Raw genomic sequence first — 23088 nt, 5'->3', positions numbered from 1 at the left:
TGAGTGGTCATTTAGAGGTAAGAGTCTCATGGGGTGTTTTCTGTCCAGGCTGGCTTTGAACTGCAATCCTCAGATCTCAGCCTCCTGACTAGCTAGGGTTACAGGTGTGAGCCACTGGAGCCTGGCTCTGTATACCTAATTATTAAATGAAGGATTTCCTCCATAAACAAATTACATTTGACTCTTCCTGTCCATTTGATATTCTGCATTTCCTTTGGCTACATTTGAATTTTTTTATATCTTTAATGATAGCTTTATCATTAGTGGCTATCAGCATATTACTGTAAATTTAACTGGAATTAGCTTAACATTTTTCACCTCTTTTCATTAGATATTTATGTGTAGTCCACACTGTAGTATTTTAGAATAATGCTCATTTAAGATCCTAATTCTAGGACAACATCTTTAGTTATACCTTCTTTCTTGTGAGTATGATAGATTCATAAATATAATTAGTTAAATTTACTAAATTATTCTCCATGTAAATACTTACTGATAAAATGTTTTTATTAACAGTAAGAATTTAAAGGAGCTAGATGTTGGCAGAGCTTTTGAGAATATCTAAGTTTTTCTTATCTAATGAGAAAAAGGGCAATTTCAGATGGAAGGTCAAAATGAACAATGGTACCTTTTAGCATCCCATGGGAAACAAGTTAATAGGCAGCAAACATCTTGAAAGATTATAATGGTGGATGATTCTGCAAAGCTATATTAAGGTCAGGCTAAGGAGAGCTTTGAACACCAGGTTAAGGATTCTCAACTATATTTTATAGGTATTTCAGGAGGATTATTATTTAATCAATGTGTAAGATTAAAAAGCTTGGTGAAGGCTGGAGGCAAGGAAACCTATTGAGAGGTTGTATTAACTTGGACTATAGTGATATGTACCCATGCTTCAGTAGAAGTAGGAAAGTAGAACAGAAGCAAAAGATTCAATATATATTCAAAGGAAAAACTAACAAGGCCCACTTTGATTTGTACTACATCTGTGTAAAATGTATTACATTTACAGAGTTTTGTATCTATAAAGCATTATTATATAAAAGAAAAGTCAAGGAAATATTCTTAATCTCAGTCCTGAAAAGAGTAATGAGGTTAACAGAATCTGTGTGTATATACACACATGTACATATATAATATATATGTATGAAGTAAACCCAAACAAGCCTTTTCTTTTTGGTTATAGGAATTGAAATGAGGACTTCATACATGATAAGCATGTCCTCCTCCTCTCAGCTACACTCCCAGTTCAGAAATAAACTTCTCTGAATGCATGTGACACTACATCAAATTCCGAAACTTCAGAGACATGTGGAACCAAAGAAAATAATATACGCTTCGATTATAAACTTGTAAAGAACATTCAGTAAAATGGAAGCTCATCAGAGCAATCTCTTAGAGGGATAGACTAAAACTAATTTTGGTAGAGCATTAGTTTTATGATTTTTATATTTTTATTTGTAGCTGCATACCATGTCTCAGTTGTTTATATTAATTTAAGGTGGTTTGAGTTGTACCAAAATTACTTCTATGTAGACTACATCAGTACGTAATTACAAAGCAGACTTCTAAAATGTCATGATGACCACCCATATCTTAAAAAACTAAAGTAAGAGTACATATATTTGAAGAATTCATTAAGAGAATATTAGGAAATTTTGAGAAAGTTTATTTTGAGCTTTTCTGAAAACATTGCAAAACCTGGCTTTGTCTGGTGCAGCTTTTGATTTTTTCCCTTTTCTGAATAGAATAATCTTATATAATGACTTAGGAATAGCACTGCTACTTTGGCAAAATTTTATCTTATGCTTGTCTGCTATTAATTTTTCAGTCAGAAATTTTAGGGTGACAAAAATATTTTGATGAGAATTTAATTTTTCCATTCTTCTTCATGATTTGGGGTCTAGTTTAAATTCCAGAAGATTTTTAACATTGAAAGAGTGTAGCATGAGTACCTCATAATTATTTTTCTAGTTTTGCCTTGGTCACCATAGAATGTGTGTGTGTGTGTGTATGTGTGTGTGTGTGTGTATATGTGTGTGTGTGTATGTGTGTGTGTGTGTGTGTGTGTGTGTGTGTGTAGGAGAGAGAGGACTAGAGAGTGTTTATAAGTTGAAATGTATAGGAAAAGTGGGAAATTACAGTTAAGCCCAAAGCTCCCTTTATTTAATTTGAGAACCAGAGCTGCCTCAAAATGCTAATATCTCTTCTTGTCACAAAATTGTTTACATTTTCTAAAACAAAATTAGCAAATAATTTCTTCTTATATGCCAACTGAAGTCATGGTTTTATGGACAGACATACTACAGTACCCAACGCCAGTCATTTATATATTCCAATTTGTTTCCAATACTTCATGCATCAACGCTGTCTTTTTCTTTCAGAAGCTTTTTAAATTTCATTCAACATTACAATCATACATTATTCTTTTCCTTTTGTTTCTTCTGATTTAGTGCTTTATTGCATATCCTTATAATAGTCTTATTTGAGCATAACTTCTAATTCCTGGTCATTAATGACACTGTCTCAATTCCACATTTCAAAATCTGCCTTTCCCATCAATTCTATGAATTCCAATTACCTTCCATTTTCAATTTGAATTTGATGACTTTGTATAGACCTTTTGATATTTGCTTTTTCATCTGGAATCAACAATTATGTACCAATTGAGAGAGCATATCCCAACAAACATTCAGAGCAATATATTTATAAATAAAGTCTCAACCTCATTATGAATAATTCACAATATTTCCCAACCTCAGTTTCAGGCTAAGTTGTACATTATAGAACGTTATCAGCGTTATTGGCCCCAGCCCTTGTATCCCTCCTAGTTGTTAAAAAGAAAAATATCTCTAGACAATGTCAATGATCTTTTGCAAAGGGGAAGGATAGATCAACTGGATCATTGAATAGGGTGTACTTGCTTTGAATTTGCACCACTTTTTGGTGTTAACAGCTACATGTTCAGACTTGAAATGTTTAGTTTTCATTTTTGCATTATCATTTTACTAGAAGGCCTTTCAATTTCATTTCATCTCTAGTTCATAATTGACTATTGCCCACTTTGACATGTTCCCAGTGAGACCCAGCTCAAAGTCTATAATATGTAAGATGCTATAGATTCTACAGGTATTGATACGGTGTGATAGATATGGTAGTGTATTTTTGTTGGAAAATATTTCAATGTAAATTTGGGGCATTCTAGTGACCAAGAAAGCCAAGTTTGAACATTGACAAAAAGTATTAGCCAGTTTGCCAATAATCCCAGATTGGCTGACTTTAAGGCCTATCACTGTTTTCCTTGTCATATCAGAATATCAGGAGAGCTACATCTAATCTTTATCCTGTTTATATAATGAGGGTAAATATTCATACTACGCATCTGGAAAGAATGGGAGACCATAAGTGTATTGCATCGCCTTAACAGGTAATCACTATTTCACTTTTTAAAAATGTTATTTTATTGTAAAGATACTATACAAAGGGGTTACAGTTACATGAGTAAGGTAATGAGAACATTTGTTGTTGAGAATTGTTATTCCCTTCATTGTTGTTCTCCCACTATCCCTTCCCTCCCCCAACGCCCTCAATTCTCCCTACCCCCCCCCCAAGTTGTAAATTTCATTTCCAATATATTTTCTTGCGGGTATCATTGTTGTGATGGGTCACTCCGTGTCTTTGATTCAGAATTTTGTTATTCCTCTTCACCTCCCCAAATTGGACAAATGCATATACAAGATTCAGGGTACCATTATCAAGTACAGTGACAACAGGAGATATACCATAGGAGGAAGAACATATAGAGGAAACAACCAATTCATACTACATTAAAAACAACAATAACAAAATAACCATTTGTGTCATATCTTGGGGTTTGTTTCTCTTATTATACTCATATGTGCATACCTTTTGGACTTTTCTGCTCATCTGATAAAATTATCCTAGATGTATGCTAATTATTGCAAATGAGGGAAACCATGGGTTTCAAAAAAACAATACAAAAAAAGAATGTACAGAGGGTCTAATGAGAGCCTTTTTTTCCCCTAAAGTTGGAGTTCATGTCAATAAGCTTCATTATATACAGTCCTTTGCACTAAGCACTTGGTATCTTGAGATCCCCTGTTTAGAGTATCTTCTGCAGGTTCTAGTTCTTACAGATGAGGGAGATCATGTGAGCTGTTTGTCTTTAGGTCTGGCTGGGAGCTGGTGGCTCATGTCTGTAATTTTACCTACCCAGAAGGCTGAGATCTCAGGATCAAGTTTCAAACCCAGCATGGACAGGAAAGTCTATGAAACTCTTATTTCTAATAAACCACCAGAAAGAAGGAAGTGGCGCTATGGCTCAAGTTGTCGAGTGCTAGCCTTGAGCTGAAGAGCTGAGGGACAGTGCCCAGGCCCAGAGTTCAAGCCCCACGAGTGACCAAAAAAAAAAGGGATACTATGTAACTCATTTGTAAATATTCACTGTGTTTCCTGATTAGACCTTTCCTTCATGCTCCAGGTACATAAATATTTCAATGTTTCTGAATTTATCAATTGTCTTATTTCATTTCAATTTGAAAAATTTCCTTTAACATTTGCTATACAACAGATCTGGAGGTGTTTGTTCATGTATTTATTTTATACTGATCCTGGGCTTGAACTTATGGCTTGGGTGCTGTCCCTGAGCTTTTCTACTCAAGACCAGTGCTGTATCACTTGAGCTATAGCTCCACTTCCAGCTTTTTTGTGCTTAATTGAAGATAAGAGTTTCACAAGTTTTCTACCCAGGCTGATTTTGAGCCACGAACATCAATTCTCAGCCTTCTGAGTAGCTAGAATTACAGACATGAGTCACCAGCCCCCTGTCTCAGTGTTCTTTTTTTTTTTTTGTCATTGGGCTTGAACTCTGGGCCTGGGCAATATCCTTCACTCTTCAGCTCAAGGCAAGTGCTCTACCACTTGAGCCACAGTGCCACTTCTGGTTTTTCTAGTGGTTTATTGGAGATAAGAGTCTCACAGACTTTCCTGCCCGGGCTGGCTTTGAACTGTGATCCTCAGATCTCAGCCTCCTGAGTAGCTAGGATTACAGGTGTCAGTCATTGTCTCCCAGCTTTTTTTTTAAATTGAGAAGCCCTTATCTTTCCTTCATCTTTGAGAGATTAGTATTTTTCCAATTCATGGTATTCTTGGTTGGAAGATCTATGTTTTTCAATAATTGAAATGTATGATCTCAATTCCTTCTGGCTAGTAAAATTTCTACTGAAACATCTGTTTTGCAGATTCCCTTATATGTAAGAAATCATTTTTGTTGATTTTAAAACACTCAGTATTTTGTCTTTGCTCTACTTCTGATTATGTTGTAGAATTCTCTGGATCAACCTTATTTTAGGATGAGTTTCATGGATCTGGAGGTTGTTAAATATAATTGAAAGTTTGTCACATTCTCTCCATAACCTGCTTATAGATCTGCATCTTGAATTTCATCCTAAATTATTCTCCTCTCTACAGTAGTGATTTCCTCTTTCTTTTTTGCCATTCATGGTTTTCTTTTTGGGAGGGTCTGATCATGGGGCCTGAACTCTGGGCCTAGGTGCTGTCCCTCAGCTCTTCAGCTCAAGGCTAACGCTCTACCACTTGAGCCACATTGCCACTTCGGCATTTTTCTTTTTGCTTACGTGGTGCTGGGGAATCAAACCCAGGGCCTCAGGCATGCAAAGCAAGCGCTCTACCACTGAGCCACCTTCCCATCCCATTCATGGGGTTTTAACTTTGGGACCGAACACTGTCCCTGAGCATCTTTTGCTCAAGGATAACACTCTACCACTTGAGCTACAGCTCCACTTATAGCTTTTTCTGTGATTACTTGGAGATAAGAGCCTTAGATCTCAGCCTCCTGAGTAGCTAGAATTATAGTCGTGAGCCACAGGGATCTAGCAAACAGCAAGTTTTAAAAGGCCAACAATTTAGCATTTTCTAATATTGAGATATATGTCTTGTCCCCTTGAATTTGTACATACCATTCTGATGGGTTTGATCAGTAAGGTACAGCTGAAATAAAACCAGGTAATTTTTGAGGCTAGGTTAGATAAGAAAATGCAGCTGATAATATTGGCTAAGTCCATTTTGGCTGCTATAACATAATACTATAAACTGGAGTGCACATAAAAAATTGATACTTATTTTTCACAGTTATTTTACTGCCTACAGGCTATAAAACTGAGATCATGATGCCAGTATTTTCAATATCAAGGAAGTGTGAGCTTTCTCTTATATAGTGTCTTCTCAAGGTAAAAGGAGTAAGGGAGCTCTCTGGGGTATCCTTTTTTATCCCAGCCATGTGGTATCTGTGTTCATAATCTAATTACCTTCCAAAAGCATTATCTCCTATTAATATCACATCGGTGGTTCAGATTTCAACCAATGTGTTGTACAGATACAAAAATTCAGTTCAGAGTCTCTATTAAGAAAACTTTGGCCTCAGAAAGAATGACATTGCCCCATTTGTTAGGAAATGGAAAGACTTGGAAAAAATTATATTAAGTGAAGTAAGCCAGGCCCAAAGAAACATAGGTCCATGGTTTCCCTTATTTGCAATAACTAGTATATGTCTGAGACAAACAGAAAAAGTCAGATAAGTTGATGTTAAGTGAAATGAATCCCAAGTATTCAAATGTTTTTTCTTTCATGCAATTGTTTCTAACATATTTATAAGATTATTTCTTTGTTGCTTTGTATGTCCCTCCCCCACAGTATAACCCCTGCTCTCACTGTATTTGATGTTGGTATAATTTGTGGAGGGGAAGGGCAAAAACAAATTGTTTAAATAGGGATACAGGTGGACCCATTGCAACAATGAGATGTACAAGACGTTATGTCTAAGAGTGAACTTTACCACTTTTGCTGGGGGAGGGTGGGAGGAAGGGAGGTGGGAGATGGGAAGAGATGGGAAGGGGAAACAAAGGAGGAGGCAACAATGCTTGATAAGAAATGTACTCATTATCTTGCCCATGTAATTGTAACCCCTCTGTATGGTATTTTCACAATTAAAAATTCAGTTCAAATACTTTCTCTCTGAAGGACTTGTCCAAATTTCTCAGAAATCATTTGTCAGGCTTTGTAGGGTAACTCAGTACACGTAAAGTCTATGTATTGGTGTTCTGCTTGAAAAATCTGCATGAACAGAGACTTCAAATTATTTAATACAGTCACCAGATGTGTGAATAAAGAAGGCAGCAGGTAATTCCAACTCTCAGTTAATGAATCACTCCATGTTCAATGGCCTCTTTCCAGCTAAGGCCTCAAATGAATCATTTTTACTGTGCCAAATCTGAACTACTGGCCTACAGTTTTCCTGAGAAGAACAATATGGCTATTATTTTGCACCACTAAATTTTTCTTTGTTTTTATGAAACAATATTAATGGTAACATTTCCTTAAAGCTTCTCTACATTCTTTTACTTGGGCCTATAGCAGATGTGCTATGTGGGCATCAATGAATGCTGATATACAGCTTTTTCCTTTTCTGGAAAATTAACTTTGTGTGAAATCAATTACCTTGTATGGGAAATTGCATCTCTCTATGCATGCAATGCAGCTCTTAGCCAATGAGTGACAGATAAAGTCACATACAGCTATAAAATAGCCCCTTAACCTTGTAAAAGAGAAGTATGGTTTATGTTCAAGAGCCCATTTACCGTAGATTTGGGCATGAGTAGACTTGACCTGAGAGCATATCATCACTTACTTTTGACTTATTTGTGCTTCCTTTGCTTAGAATGTTTTTCCTGAAAAACCCTCTCTAAATAAATCATGTCTCTAAATTCCCATCTCAGGCTCTGCTTCTCAGGAACTTAACCTAAGATAGTGCTTCTTGAGTTTTCTCATTTGAAGAGTTATGCCCCAGTGTCATGCATAGTAGGCTCATTCCATGCTTTACTTTCTAGTTTAATTGTGATGTCACAAAACAAAAATAATTCCCTACCCAAACTGGATCCCCTCTTCTCTCTATCCTGATACATTTCGATCACATCACACTATTGGTTTATTCCTGGACAGTTTCTCAATACATTATCCTAAACTTATTAACTTAATGTCAATATAATGTCCGTTCCACTGAGTTCAGGAATCTGGAACTTTTCTCTTATTTTTACATCCCAGTCAGTTATTATACTTCGTATGATAAGTCCCAAACTTTTGATAAAAATATTTTGAATGAATAAATGAGTACAATGGTAACACTCATAATGAAAGAATAAAGTGCATGGAATGATATATTTTAAGTAATGTATATATATTGCTTAAATGGCGAAAGTTGAAGCTCTCACATAATAATATGTCATCAAAAATATGAAACAACCATTAAAGTAATGCCTTCAAAGAATTTCCCATTTTAATTGAAAAGCCACTAAAAGTATCCATAGAAAAAATATTTATTAACAATTCAGGGGGGAAAGCTATAGCTACTATAGAACTTTAATTGAATAAGTAGACATTTGCACATATATATACATATATATATGTATACACACAAAAAATAGAATAGAGGACATTCCCTAAAGTTTATCAATGATGTTAATAAAAGCATAAAAATAATGTTTGTGGACATAAGGAATGCTGGGAATTCACAGATGGCTCTCCATGTGTGACTTTGAGGAGGAAATTGTAAGTAGCTGACTCTTCTAAGAATGAAGGATTATAGGAGTTGTGCTTTTTATAAAAAGTCACTTATTTAGAATCAAATATGAAATTTTAAGTATAATATCATGAATGAGTATTTTAGAGACTTTAATAATAACATTAGAATTGTTACTGGTTCTGAGTCTTGTTTTTCTGCTAAGGGACCAACAGAGAGTTAAGGATAGTCAAGATGTATGAATTCTTGTCTGTGACTATATGGTATTGTCTAAAGCACATAGAATAATTTCTGATTGAATGATTCAAATGAAAATAAAATGAACTATCCCAATGTGATAGACATTATGTTCTTCTGAAAGCAATTTTTTTTGAAAATTTTCAAATTGTCTCTGTGTTAAAAAAAAACCCTTATAGGAGATTACTCATTGACAAAATAGGGTTAGCCAGAACTTTTGTGAAAAGTCATAGCCTACATTTTATGTTTGTATCCAGGCCTGAATTATCCATGCTGATTATCTGCTTGATCTAGATTGCTAGGTAATTTATCTCATTGTGGGCAACTTCTTTTCATGCTGATCATATTCACATAAGCAAAATGATGAGCTGCCCTTCTAACCCACATGATTATTTTGCCTGTCTTTATGATCTGTATAGTTTATTGCATGATTATTCCAGCTGTGACTAGCAGAGAAAATTTTGAAGATGGAATTATTGAGTCAGCTGTGTCACAGTCTGTGCATATACACATTCAACCTGTATGCTGTTCATTTTTTACTCTTGGATTCACATTATTGATTTTTCCACTTTATAATGAAGAATGAAATGGATATATTATTCCCAGTGTGCTATATGCTGTGAAGATACAGTATTTTAAACTAAATGTTTCACTGTTAATGGTATTTTACTAATAATGATGTTCTAGTTACATATTTTTCCACGGATAGAATTTGAATCACTATAATTTATACTCAGCTAATTTACTCATGTTTTATAAGCATCATTTAGTTGTACAAGGGATTTTTCTTCTATATAGTCATCAATACATACAATGTACCTTGATCAAATGCTCTCCCTCTGTCTATCTCCCTTATATTCCCTCCATTTAAAGACCAAGTTCAACAAGCATCACTGTTTCATTTTCATATATGTACATATTTTCTCTGTTTCCCCTGTTCTGACTAGTACTCACAGACAAGACGTGTTTTACATTTCTGTCATTCAATTTTTTTGATGCATTCTAATTGTTCAAAGGAATTTCACTAAAGTTTCACAATCCATAACCAGTATTTTAACCAGAAAGAGCTCCCTTTATTTTTATTTACCCCATTGCCCTATTATGTAACAGCTTGCAGTAAGTTGTATTTTGCTACCCTCATTCACAATCTATTTGATAGTGTTCACCTTCTAACATTCTGTTTCATTTTGACTGTAACATTCCAAATGAAAATTTTCATATTACAACCATTTTATTGTATTTGAAAAATAAATATAATCATATGTATTATAAATGGAATCATTTGAGTTTTTCTTTAGGTTTCCAAGAAAAAATCCTGCTTTGTATGCCTTTTCAAAATTTGTATTTTATTGTAAAGATGCTGTACAGAGGGGTTACAGTTACATGAGCAAGGCAATGAGTACATTTCATGTCGAGCATTGTTATCCCCTTCCCTTGTTGTTCTCCCACTACCCCTTCCCTCCCCAACCTCCTTCACTCCCCCCCTAAATTGTAAAGTTCCTTTCAAATATACTGTCTTGTGGGTATCATTCTTGCAATGGGTCATCCTGTGTCATTGTTTCAGCTGTTTTGTTATTCCCCTTCGCCTTCCCAAATTAGACAGATGTATATACAAGACTCAGGGTACCAGAATCCTGTTTTTTTATTTAAAAGAACATTTTCAATTCTGCTGCAAGTTTTAAGGCAACTCTATGTTTGACAGTAGGTAAATTAATTTTTTAGTTTCTCTTAATCTTACTATGTTTCTGTTTTACCTTTATATATATTTGATGGAGCCAGGGATATGTGTGTGTGTGTGTGTGTGTGTGTGTGTGTGTGTGTGTGTGTGTGTGTATCTCTTTCCTTATGGAATTATTCTTCCTAAAATCATTTTCATAGTCACTGTTTATATTCTTTAAGTTTAAAAGTAAATTACTTAAAGGAAGAGGGTATCTACAAAATATTAGATATGTTTTAGCATTTTCCATTTTCCACTACATTTTTTCAATATTCCTATATAGCTTCTGTGTTTAGAGTGAACATTGATGTGGGTTCAGGTACACTGATTATTACAACTGAACAAAACAGGAGTTTCCAATTCACATGAGATTTCATCTTTCCTGTTTCTTTGCTATGAATCTGCATACTCTCTAATTTTAAAGTTTGAGCCTCTAATCCCAGATGAATAATATTCCAAACTGTGAAGTTATGATTAATCTATAACTTTTATAACTTTGCAGAATGATATTGACCTCATCTTTGTGGTCAGTTCATTAATGTCTAGAATGGGATTGGACCTGAGTTATCCTAAGGAAGGCTTTCAGGGAAAAAAATGAAAGGGTAGGAGAAGGAAGGAGGAAAGGGGGAGATAGAGATAAGAGGGATAAATATGTGTATTTTATTGGTTTGTATTTATGGGCCCACAGGGAAAAGGACATAGCCTTATAATGAGAGAGTCTGTATTCTAAAATCATTAAGGAAAACTTATCTCCAATTCATTTTATAGAGTGATTTATATAGAATTCCATAACAGTTTAAACTTCTGGGTACATATATGCAATAAAGTAAAAATAAACTGCATCATTACCTTCTGATCTCTGATAACCATGGCAAAATTTGTATCAATAGGAAATAAAATTCTATACTGCTCTTGTTAAAGAGTCATAAGCAAATAAAAAAAAATCTGTGGGTTGGTGCTGGTGGCTCATGCCAGGAATCCTAGCCACTGACATGGTTGAGATCTGAAGATCGAGGTTCAAAGTCAGACCCAGAGGGAACATTCATGAGACTATCTCCAGTTAACCACCAGAAAGCTGGAAGTGACCCAGTGCCTCAAAGTGGTAGAATGCTAGCCTTGAGCAAAGAACTCAGTGACAGAGTCCAAGCCCCAAGTTCAAGCCCCACAACTGACACACACACACACACACACACACACACACACACACACACACACACACACACACACACAAATCTGTGGGTTTTTATGACATTTTTTTAGTTCTTTTCAGTTGCCAAGGGGTGAAATCCAGGTCCATTGTTAAAGAGTCTTTGACATATACAAGGGGAACCCAAGGTTCCTTTTGAGTCTATGAAACTAAGTATAAAAATATAATTCCTGAAAATGGAGGCACAAGAAAAGATTGGTTATGTTAAGGAAATCAATAGCAAATTGTTCTGGAAAACTTAAAGGTTCAGGTATACAAGGGTTTATAATCATGTTTCTTATACAAATATAAAGTAAATACGTGTTAAATATCTTAATTAATTAATATCAGAGTCAGTCACTAGTTCAAAAGTTATTCAGGGAATCAAACTCTTATGAGCCATAAGTGATACTCAAACACGTATAATGAAAAGTAAAACTGGTTTACATGGGAGAAATCAATTGCATTTCTACTGGACAAACTTCATTTATTTTGTTTATTGATAAGACTCATTTATCTGGTTATTTTTCTACAACTGACAGATTCATAAAATAGCTAATTATCTAGGAAAGGAAGAGTAACCCCATATTACAGAAATGAAGAAATGTATGATCCTAAAATGCCTAGCTTCCTTTGACGGTATCAACTTGAGAGAACTTGAGAGAAGTTGCCAGTGAAAAAATATTTATGGAAGAGGTTTAAAAACCTTGTAAAATGAAAATTAATATCTAAATTTAAGATATTATTTGATAGTAATCTTTCACAACTCTACAAATTCTGGAAAATATGGTAAATAGATGAGTGATGCCAGTAATTTTTGTAATCAAGTTATCCAGGCTGTATTGTACCTACACACATATAAAATGAATAGGAACAAAATGAAAAGTGGTATGAGAACAGAAGTTCTAAGGTAATTACATAAGTCTAGAGGCAGCTGGGTGCCGGTGGCTCATGCCTGTAATCCTAGCTACTCAGGAGGCTGAGATCTGAGGATCACAGTTCAAAGCCAGCCCAGGAAGAAAAGTCCGTGAGACTCTTATCTCTGATAAATCACTCAGAAAAACTAAATGGCGCTGTGGCTCCAGAGGTAGAGTGCTTGACTTGAGCTGAAGAGCTCAGGAACAGCACCCAGGTCCCGAGTTCAAGCCCCACGACTGACAAAAGAAAAGTCTAAAGGAGGTAAAGAATTTCCCACAGCACTTAAAAGTATTAGGGTAGAATAAGAATATAGATAGAAATACAATTGTCTTTTAGACTATTCCTTTTACTAGCTTATTGGCAAAAATCAATATTAAGTGACTAAGACTGGCTTTTTTGCTCCAGATTTTATTTCCCAGTACAGGGATATTGAACAGAATATTTCTTTTCATGTTCTTTGAGTTTTGCGACTTGTATTATTACAGGTTGAGAACTCTAGCTATTTATTGTATCATTTAAACAAGGTGGCCATAGTCAGAGAATCAAATGATTATTAACTTATATCAGCTCAATAAGATAGTAACCTATAAAATATGAACAAATTACTCAAAGTCATTAATGGTTCTCTTTATAATTTGGGCATATGTTTACTGCTGTATCTCCTGTGTATCACATGGAGTTTCACATACATGTGTTTGTAAAGTACTAGTTTTCAAATGCATATAGTAAAGGGTCAGTACCCTCGGGCGTTTACAAAATCAGGCAGTAATAAAGAGATTTCTTTTCTTTCCATTTGAATTGTGGACATAGATTACCTGAGAAAAATGAGTCAATTAATAAACTTATAGTAATTCTTTATATACCTTTAAAATATATTGTTTTTGTATGTCAAAATGATATTACTGATGTCTTTCAATAAAATATCCATGTTCAGCAAATTTTGTCAGCAAATGCAATGAGTAACAACATATATTAACAATTTCCCATGTCTGTATTTGATAAATTGAACTTATTTGAGAAATGGTTGGCAGTGTAAGAAGCTCACACAGCAAGTATGGATGAATATAAGGGTCTTTCTGGCACTATAAATCATGACATCAGCATAACTTAAAAAATAGTCTTGAATTTTGTCATATTATGAATAAGGACATACAACAAAATAGTAAAGTTCTTACCAGCTCCCCCCTCTCTCTGTCCGTATGTCTGTCTGTCTGTCTCTCTCTCTCTCTCTCTCACACCCCCCCCCCCAAACTTTGAGAGTAACTGTAACTTCCCTCTGCTTCTTAAAATATATACTGTCAAATACTTGATACATGCACATTTATGTTGAAAGTTAGCACCAATGCATAGGATAATTTTACTTCTAATAATAGGGGTCAAAATTTACTGAACTATGAATTACCTGTTTCAAGTCACTTTTCTCATATTACTCTCAATTTCCTCTCTGAAAGATGACAAATAATTTAGAAGTTCAAATTTCTCAGACATAACAAATTAAATTCAGGAAAAATATATGTTAATATTTCAAGCAGAAGAAGCTGCTTGGTTTATAATTTCCTGTCATTGTAGCTCTGGTATTACTGGCCTATAGGCTGCCTTCTATATCTGTCCAATAGTGTGTTGGGTCAGACTGATTGAGCAAGCAATCTTGCATTCTGACTCTCTAAAGCCTCCAAGTAATTATAGGATATTGCCATTGAAATTTGCCAGCAGTGGTCTCAAATTGGTATATGAAATCAGAATAAAGACAGGGCAAGGAAGGTCACAGATCCTACATTTCTAAGTGTTAATTAAAATATTTTTCTGACACAAACACACAATTTTCATGCTGGCCCAAGTTCATTTCTTTTTCAATTGAAAAAAATCTTGTATAAAAAGTATCATCTCTGAAAACAATTGTGATATTTTAAATAACCAAGCCAAAGGAGTAAATAAGGAAAAAAACCATCTTTTCCTGTAGTTCCTTTTCAGATCTAACATTACGATGTTACAAATAATGACAAGTTCATATATGACAGACTGCCAATAGTTACATGGTAGCTCTATCAACTCTGATATTATCATATGTAAATATCAAATGTAGTAACAATTAGCATGACAATCATTGATGACTAACAAAAACAAAGATGCTTATGTTTAGGATAAAGATTATAATCTTATCTGAATTCCTTGAAAATGAAAAACACATATATTTAGAAACAAATCAGAGAATAATCAGGCAATAATTCCATCTGTTTAGCAATAGATGTTTCTTTTCTGTCATTTTAAATCTGTTTGCTGTGGCATCACCTTGCTGTATTGCTAAGGTTGACATGGGACTTGCTTTGTAGCTTGCAGTGGGCTTGAACTCACTATCCTCCTGCCTCAGCCTTACAGGTGAAGGATTACAGGCGTGTGTCATCATGCCTGTCTCAAATAGAAGAGCTCTTCACTTTGTCAAAATATTTATCTCAATATATGAAAGTCAAATGAGCTGGATAGTACAACAAAAAGTTATCCCCCTCATTAGTAGTTTTCCAGAAGAAATGACAAAAGCATCCAAAAAGTAAGTTAGCAAAAGGTCATCCAGAAAACCTGAGGAAAGGGATCAGTATAAATTAAATCTCTGAAGCCATGCATTTAGGAATAATAATTGGTTATAGTAAATTATTAATAATTTTCCAATTACCTATAAGATAGTATAATTTAAAACTAATCATAATTATACCTTTAAAAGATAGCATCATAAACATCTCAGTAAATTGTCTCAATTTAAAGTTAAATTTTTATTTTGAAAAAGTATACTAATGCTTGTCGATTTTCCACATTTTATTATATTATTATATATTATGCTAATATATATTTTATTATATATTATACATGTGCCAGCATTTTCCTTATTAGTTTCATTTAAAATCCCTTAACTTTAGGGAGAACATGTGATTCATGTTATTGTCAAATCTCATTCTTTGATGATAATAATAGCAATTCATCAGAGTGATATTTACATAGCTCTTACTTTATCGATCTATACAAGGGCCAAAGCAAGTCTTTGAAGTGGATGCTATTAGTATTTCTAGATCACAAAAATGAATGTTGAAGCACACACATGTTAACTAACAGACATACTAAAGAATGTGCTCCCAAACCAGTCTTCCATTTTATGGCACCTTCTGAACAAAGGCTTGAATATTGACATAATTAGCCAGTTATGTATTTCATGGATGAGGTGTGACAGAGTAGTAGTACTGTGGTAGGGATTTTGTTCTTTGTCTAAAATAGTCCATATACACATGTATTCAACTATTATGTGACTATAGTTGTAGGAAGGTTTTTTAATTTGCTTTTAAGGTTTTGTTATTGTTTTTCTGCTATCATATTCCCAGGTTGCGATTTGTCAGAAAAGAAACTGCTTTTAAAGTTTTTATTTATGTTATTGACCATAATCTATCCTTTCCTTTCTAAGTACATTTATTAAACTAACTCATTGTGGTTCCATCTAATTTTCAAAAGGATGACTTTTTGTGGATTATTTATTAATATCCTTGAGTTGATATGAGCATATTTGAAATGTAAGCTATTATATAAAATGCTATAACTAAGCATATTAATTGTTGAACAATTCCTATTAATGTATATCTACTATATTGAGTGAATTATATGTAATTATATGTAAATACTTTTGCTGTGTTTGGCCAAGAGAATACAGAGGAAAGTAGAATTACATGATAAATAGAATACAAATGACTGAAGAACATAAAATATAAAATTTTATATAAAAATATAAAATATAAAATTTAAATATAAAATGTTAATGAGGCATCATAGAAAACCTATTTAGCTATTTTCCATAGATTTTGAAGTTAGAAAAGGCTGTACTTAAAGGTAGTTCTTAGGGCTGGGAAGGTGGCTCAGTGGTAGAGTGCTTGCCTTGCATGCCTGAGGCCCTGGGTTTGATTCTGTAGCACCACATAAGCAAAAAGAAAAAAGCCAGAAGTGGCGCTGTGGCTCAAGTGGTAGAGCACTAGCCTTGAGCTGAAGAGCTGAGGGACAGTGCCCAGGCCCAGTGTTCAGGCTCCAGGACCAGACCACCCCCCCCCCAAAAAAAAAATGGTAGTTCTTAGTTAACACTAATTATACTGCAAAGTCAAAGTGAATGCAATTTGTTTTTGAATATATAAATATTTTACATTGCCAGAAATGCATACTTTTAATTTTTATTTTGGGTCATTCCCTTTCAGAATTTAGTGGTTAAAACTCAGATTTCTGAACAGATAGGGTATAACTTTATTTTTTTATTTTTTATTTTTTTTGTCGGTCGTGGGGCTTGAACTCTGGGCCTGGGCACTGTCCCTCAGCTCTTCAGCTCAAGGCGAGCGCTCTACCACTTGAGCTACAGCACCACTTCCGGTTTTCTGGTGGTTTATTGGAGATAGGAGTCTCACGGTCTCTCCTGCCCGGGCTGGCTTTGAACCATGATCCTCAGATCTCAGCCTCCTGAGTAGCTAGGATTACAGGCGTGAGCCACCAGCGCCCGGCTAGATAGGGTATAACTTTAGTAACACCAAGTGTATTGTAATGGAAATGAAAATACTCAGTTCTCTCTGTCTCTGTCTGCCTCTGTCTCTGTCTCTGTCTCTCTCTCTGTCCCTCTGTCTCTCTATCTCTGTCTCTCTCACCTGGGACTTGAACTCAGGGCCAGGGCTCTGTCCCTGAGCTTTTATGCTGAAGGGTAGCACTCAACAACTTGGGCCACAGTTCTCTTTCAGGCTTTGTTTTATATATATATTTTTTTATATATAGTTTTTTGGAGATGAGAGTCTTAAAGACTTTCCTGCTTGAGCTAGCCTTGACCATGATCCTCAGATCTCAGCTGCATAAGTAGATAGGATTACAGGCATGAGCCACCAGTGCCTGGTTTCTTTTTTTGTAAGGCAAGTTATATTAATATATAAGCATTTAGAATGCATGTATAATTATTTAGAATTAATTCAAGTATTTATAATCTCAAAGGAGAAAGTATAGCTTTTCTTGCACTGTGGTTCCTAGGATGACAGCTTTCACATAGCAAGTATATTCATTGTTGCATTCATGGGACACATGCACTCACACACAAACAGGATTATTAGATAGAGTGAAAAGGAGGTAATCATGATTGAAGTAATTCATATATGAAGACAGAACAATGAATGATATTGTAAGCTTTTTTTTTTTTTTTTGTAGGTCGTGGGGCTTGAACTCTGGGCCTGGGCGCTGTCCCTCAGCTCTTCAGCTCAAGGCGAGCGCTCTACCACTTGAGCTACAGCGCCACTTCCGGTTTTCTGGTGGTTTATTGGAGATAAGAGTCTCGTGGTCTCTCCTGCCCGGGCTGGCTTTGAACCACGATCCTCAGATCTCAGCCTCCTGAGTAGCTAGGATTACAGGCGTGAGCCACCAGCGCCCGGCATTGTAAGCTTTTTAAGGGGAGATAAGAACTGAAAGAAAACAAGAGGTATCTCAAGAAATAAACATACTCAAATTAATGATAAATGAGTAAAGAGAAATGTAGGAAATGTTAAAGGACATAAGAGGTGATTAATTACTTCCTAATAAAGTTATCACATACAGGCTTACAGAGAAGATAATCTACTTCAGTAAACTGCATAACACCACTTGGTAGAGATAGCAAATGGAATGAATTGTAAGGATTTGTTTTAATTAAGAGACAGTACACTGGATGAAGAAGTATGACAAATTCAAAACAATCTTATGTTCATTAAAATAAATAAGCTTGAGTAAAGACTATACTCAAATTAGATGGCTAGATGATTTTGAATTGTAATGAGAACTCTTTTTTGTGAAATCAATTTGAGAAGCAATTATTGAAAAGGGAATATAAGTAAGATAGTGGTCAAAGGCCAAGGAATAATGCTTTATAATTTTTATATAAAATAATAAATTTTATTCCTCAGACATATAAGTACAACTAGAAAATTCCTATAATTCCTATAAATTCCATTTTAATCTGTAGGAAATGAGAGTTGTCATAGATTCAGTTGCCTAGTTCATATCTAAAAGTACATCTAATTTTATTATGTGCAAACATCTATGCAAAATTTATCTGAGTGAACATGCTATAGTGACTTATTCATACATCCAGTTAATCCTTTTGGCATTTACAGCATTAAAATTGTATTAAAATAAGGATAATAATTTTCATGTTTAATCTAGTGTAGTATCTAATGAGTGTCATCTCTAATGTTTGTAAAATACTAGAACCCAATAAAATCACAGAATTATGAGACAGCTCTCTGATATCATCAGTACAACTTTTATGGTACATATGCTAATGAAATGTCAGTTGTTAACAAAACGTTCTTTTTATGTTGGACACATTGAACTGAAACCTGACCAGTTAAATGTTTTGCATTGGAATAAGCATTTTCTTCTACATAAGAGCACTTATTTATATACTTCCTTAGGCTTTATAAATTTAGGTTTGGCTCTAATAAGTGTAAAATGAAATTGGGTTTTTATCGACCATGGATTTTAAAGGACAATTGATACATTTTTTTAAGAGTATTGGACCTTGTGATTGCTAGATAGGTACTCTATCATGCCCCTGTCTCTTTTTTGATTTAGTAGCTTGTCTAATAATGTCTCATTATTTTGCCTGGGGACAGCCTTGGACTGTGATCCTCCTATCCATGCCTCCCACATAGCTTAAACTGCAGGCATCACTATGCTCACCTACTAGTTGAGATGGATTCTTACTAACTTTTTGCCTGGCTGGCCTCAAAATGTGATCCTCCTAATATCTGTCTCCTGAGATGTTGGGCTTATGGGGCATGGGCCAGAGTACCAGCCCCAAACTGAAGTTTTTCACAATTCTTCATAACTGAACAAGAATATGAGAAACCTAAGGACATCATTTGTAGTATGAATGATCTACTAAACATGTTGTTAAATGTTATTTGTGATAATCATCCTTTTAAACATGCCTGAATCTAGCAGAGCACTGGTAACTCAAGACTATAATCCTAACTACTCAGAAGTCTGAGATCTGACGATTGTGGTTTGAAGCCAGCCCAAGGAGGAAAGTCTTTAAGATACTTATCTCCAATTAACCAAAAAAGGCTAGAAGTGGAGCTATGGCTCAGGTGGTAGCCTTGAGCAGAGAAGCTCAGGAACAGAACCCACACAGAGTTCAAGTTCTAGGACCAGCACACACACACCACCACCACCACCACCACCACCACCAATACCAATACCAATACCACCACCAGTACCAATACCACCATCGCCACAAAAATACAGAAACAAAAACCTCATGCCTAAGTCTTAGGCCTGGTGATACTGCATGTCCCCTTGAATTAGCCCCCACACAAACCTTTCAACAATAAGGCTTGAGTAAACCTCCTATGTTAGCCAGTCTTTTGTTATATTTTGTTGCTGAGGGAATTAAATGTCACTTGTGATACTGAGAGAAAGCAGTAGGAATTTGCTCAGGGTTTTTCAATAACTTTATCTCAGGAGCCTATGCTGGCTTTAACTATGGTAAACTAAATACTAAAATATAAAGTGCTTCTGAGTCATGTTAGTCCTTCTAGCAAATTGAAGTTTAGTGTTCAATATAGAGAACTTTGGCATAAGTAAATAGCAAATTTTGGTAAAAATAAAAGTAAAAATGTAAAACATTACTTTATAATAAAAAGCTAAATGTGTGAAGGTATTTGATCAAGTGAATAGAATCAAAATGTCCAGTAATTACTGAATATGTACTATGTATAAGATGTATCAACTTGGGGGGAGGTGGGTTAGGGAAAGGGAAAGCAGGAGAAAATGAGGGAGGGGTAAAACTGTTTGAAAAGAAATGAATTAATTACCTTATGTATGTTACTGTAACCCTTCTGTACATCATCTCTACAATAAAATAAAATAAAAAAAGATGTGCCATATAGATTTTTTGGTATGTGTATGTGTGCACCTGCAAGTACCCATGTATATCCCATTGCTCATATCTGTACTGGGGCTTAAACTCATGGACTCACACTTTTACTAAGCTCTTTCACTCATAGTGCTTTACCACTTGAATGATGAGAGAGGAAACCCCTTTATACAACTGCTTCAAGATAATAAAATATGTATAAAAAACCCTCTCCTAGATTTGTCTGCATGGGCTGGCTTCAAACAGCAATTTTCAGATATAAACCCTCTGAGTAACTAGAATTTAGGTTTATAAGTGTGAGCTATTGGTGCTTGGCTTTGTCTTCGTGTGTGCGTGTGTGTGTGTGTGTGCGCGCACACACACACACACACACACACACACACACGCACGTGCCTGCCCACCAGTCCTGAAACTTAAATTCAGGGCCTGGGTGCTATCCCTGAGCTTCTGTACTTAAGCTCATTTGAGCCACAGTTCCATTTCTGGCTTTTTGGAGATTAATTGGAGATGCGAGTCTCATAGACTTCTCTGTTCAGGCTGGCTTTGAACCAGGATCCTCAGATCTCAATTTCCTGAGTAGTTATGATTAAAGGCTTGAGCCACCAAAGTTTAGCATAGTCTGTCTAATCTTAAAAATTGCTGTGTTAGTAAGATATTATCTGTATTTTGTAAGGGAACCCATATTCAGAAAAGTTACAGAAAATCAACATTAGAGACAAAAGTTAAAACTTATTTTTCTGAATTCAAAATTAACCTTTGCAATGCTTCTTTAAGTTTCCTTCCATAGATAACTGTTTTACTGTTTCAAAGAAATTAAAAAGACAGCCCGTTTAACTTTTGTAAAAAAATTTTCAATTACCAAATCTGAACTTGGTGGCTTGTAGATTCTTCTCAAGGTTATCTTGAGACTTCTCATAATACCTATTGCTATTTTGATCCTGCTGTACTCATAGAAAATAGGCTTTCATGAGTAGAGCATAAATTCATTAATGATAGCAGCCAAACTGTAGGGTGAAAAAGTGTTAAAATATTCAAGTATGTAAATTTTGAAGGTTATCTTGTTTTATTAGTGATTAAATAGTTCTATTAGGAACACATTTTCAAGACAAAAATAATTTTAAAGTAAAAAATTATATGCATATACTTAAGCATCATCTAAAAACTATATTCTCTGTATCTTAATAACAAAATAATTGTTATTAATCATACTTACATAATTTAATCAATGTTCTTAGTTCTATTTGTCTCTATTATCATGGAATATTGTACATACTAAATTCAAGTCCAAATGGAAAGAATCTAACCAAAAAAGGACCAAAAGAAATCACTTTCCCATTCCTCTTTATTGTAGGGGAAAACTTACTAATTATAGCTTAAATTTCAAAGTCAGTAAAACACTGATAATTTAAAGTATAGTAATAAGTGCCATAAATGTTAAAACAAAGTTGTCAAACTACTGGAAATATTTTAATATATACTAAATATTAATACTAATATCTGTAATGCAGAAATAACTTTAAGATTAAGTTACAGTGGGCCATAAATGTGAGAAAAATGAAACAAGGATAAATACACAATTCACTGATTTGAAAATAGAGTTTAAATTATAGTATAAATTTACAATTGATGAAATGTGAATCAAAACAACATGAAATCCAATTTCCCAAAATCCAATTGGGAAATGTTGTAGACTCAATAATACATTCAGTAACTTAGAATTTGGGTAAAATAAGCATTCTCATGGAATACTGGTGAACTAACCCCAGTACACATACATTTACATTTTGAAATAATAGTCTCTCTTTTATGCATCTACTTTGAAAGGATACTGATAAGAATATGAAACATACATACTAAGTGTTATCAATTGGACAGTTTGTATAAAGGAAAAAATAGGAAGAATAAATTACAGTGTTGCATTGCATGAAAGGGTGACTATAATTCACAAGGATGTATAATATATTTCAAAATGAATAGAAGAGAGAGTATTTTAGTATTCTTTTTAAAATTTTTTCAAATTTTTTATTGTGATTAAGTGGTTACATAATTTCCCAAATTCCACATTATTGTGGGATAGTAATGCTTAGTTAAAGTCACAAACACATTCTAACTTTCATAGAGCAAATTGTCTATCATGGTCTATCACATTTATGAGTTCTATGAGCTTTGCAATGCAGTTATTTCTTCCACATTGGGTGGTATGTACATTTCTTTTGTTTTACATAGCATCAGCTGTTCCCTCTTTCCCACTTGGTCCCTCCCTCCCATCGCTGCCATTGAGTTGCTTAGTTCATTTTGGTCAATGTCCAGTGCAACTAATGGGTCCTGCTGTTGTATGTTTTTCCCTGATTCCTTCTAGTTCTGTGTCATCTTCCTGGTTTCCCTCCGGTGTGCACATATATACCATACATGTGATCAGCAGCATGGGGTTATTTAGTAGTGACTCAACCAGATGAGTGGAAGTCCTTTGTTTCTTAAGTCCTGTTAACTTTGTCGTATCACCTAACATT

The sequence above is a fragment of the Dipodomys spectabilis genome, unplaced genomic scaffold, assembly GCF_019054845.1.
Source record: "Dipodomys spectabilis isolate Male_0828 unplaced genomic scaffold, ASM1905484v1 ptg000324l, whole genome shotgun sequence".
Taxonomy (NCBI): Eukaryota; Metazoa; Chordata; class Mammalia; order Rodentia; family Heteromyidae; genus Dipodomys; species Dipodomys spectabilis.
This window is presented reverse-complemented; position numbering follows the sequence as displayed.